We start from the raw sequence: 2,318 nt of genomic DNA, 5'->3' as shown, positions 1-2,318 counted from the left end.
GAGGGTCGTGTGGTCAGCACACCGCTCTCCCGGTCGTTACGATGGTTTTCTTTGACCGGAGCCGCTACTATTCGATCGAGTAGCTCCTCAATTGGCACCACGAGGCTGAGTGCACCCCAAAAAATGGCATCAGCACTTGGCGGCCCGGAAGATCACCCATCCAAGTGCCGGCCACGCCCGACTGCGCTTAAATTCGGTGATCTGACGGGAACCGGTGTATCCACTGCGACAAGGCCACTGCCCCACAGCTTCTCCCAAAACGCCTGCATAATTAAAATGTAACTTTCGGAGCACTGACGGAAATCTGTACCTAGGCATCACTTTCGAAAAGAAAGGCGCTTTGGTCAACGGGCCTTTAGACCAATAATATTTCAATCTATCGCTTTTGACGACAGCCATCAGGTCGCAGACTGTTAAAATCTGAGACATGTCGTCTGCACTTGCATCTGTTGACCGTGCTCCCCTGGTATATCCTTGATATCGTTCATACATTACTTCGTAAAAGCTGCAATGTATACTATCAGTTACAACTCTTATGCAAGCTCATAACATTCACGTTCATTACGTTCCTCGTTTACTCCACAATGAGGATTTATCGTTTGAATAAGCGTTAATTATGAGACTTACACACGCCGTCTGACGGCCATTTTGTACTCACAAGGAAAACTCCCCGTCCCACACACCTCGGATTTAGTCGTAAGACAGCCTAGTGGACGGCCCGTCAAAGATTTAACTCAGATAAAGCATGAAAACATGAAGAAATTGTACAGAACTGTGAAAAAAGAAGCAATATAGAAACAGTAAACGCTGCAATTTGAAGATGTGGAGCCACGCGCGTATTTACGCAACTTTGCTGTTCTGGCAATGTGGCTACGGTGTTGGACTCAGAAGAGGTACATCTGCGTTCAAATCTCACTTGTGCGTAAGTTTTTACTCAAAATAATGAACCGTCAGCTCGCTTATTGACGTGTCTGTTCGCTGTAATCAGGTTTGTGTCTGTGTCGTGGAGCAACGTCCGTTTGCAACAATGAGGTGCAAGAAACAGACAGCCAGACGTACGTATCTCCTATTTGTTCTACAAAAGTGTCACATGTTATGACTGTTGCGGTCAGTTTTGGAGGTTTTGAATTTTGAATTGCTTTGTTGTAACATAGCTCACATCCACTTCTTTTATGTTTTCATTTCTGTGAGAGGTCGATGGGGCATCTCCAGTGTATAGAACGGCAATTGCCAAGATTACAGAACGAGATAAGACGCGTCAATTACAGGCTGGAAGTTCATAATTTTGTGAAGAAGGAAAAAAGTTGGCAAGAATGGGTTTTGAACATGAACCTCCAACTTCCTCATCAAACAACGTAACTGCATAACGACGACGGCATGGCTGCGTGTATGCTAAAAGTCATGAGCTTGGAGCGTTTACAATTTCTGCTTTACTTACTTTTCACTTTAATCCAGTTTTCATGCTTGATCTGTGTACAGTTTTTGGCGGACTGTCCACTGGGCAGTAACACGACCAAATCTGAGCAGGATGTGATGGAGAATTTCCCTTTGTCAGTCTCACTGTTGGCGACTTTTTTCTTCCTTCTTGCTTGTTAGGATCCCGGTTCGAGCCGGCCGGTGTGGCCGAGCGTTTCTAGGCCCTTCAGTCTGGAACCGCGCGACCGCTACGGTCGCAGGTACGAATCGTGCCTCGAGCATGGATTTGTGTGTTAGTTACGTTTAAGTAGTTCTAAGTTCTAGAGGACTGATGACCTCATATGTTATGTCCAATAGTGTTCAACCGCGCTGGATTAGCCGAGCGGTCTTGGGCGCTGCAGTCATGGACCGTGCTGCTGATCCCGGCGGTGGTTTGAGTCCTCCCTCGGGCATGGGTGTGTGTGTGTTTGTCCTTCGAATGATTTAGGTTATGACCTTAGCAGTTGAGTCCCATAATATTTCACACACATCTGAACACATCATCACCCAATAGTGTTCAAAGCCATTTGAACCATTTATTGGCCCGGTTCGTGAATAATTTCAACGTCACTCTATGAACCTCCACTTTCTCTTGGTAATACCTTACAGTCTTCGTGATCTTCTGCACCTGATTCTTGATTTAGCATCTTTCTCTAATTTCATCATCGCTCTAACATTTTTACCGTATCATTCATACCAATCGCGGAACACACAAGTGGAAGTATGGAGTTTGTTCCCATAGATCGAACGTATGCAAGGCCTCCTGAACCCACAAGTAGATCCAGATGTTCAACAGAAAGTGGCAATAGCACCTACATGGTGGCAGATACACATGACAGAAAAGCACAAACTTACCCATACGG

Source organism: Schistocerca gregaria, chromosome 5, assembly GCF_023897955.1.
Source record: "Schistocerca gregaria isolate iqSchGreg1 chromosome 5, iqSchGreg1.2, whole genome shotgun sequence".
NCBI lineage: Eukaryota > Metazoa > Arthropoda > Insecta > Orthoptera > Acrididae > Schistocerca > Schistocerca gregaria.
Note: the sequence above shows the minus strand (reverse complement) of the source record.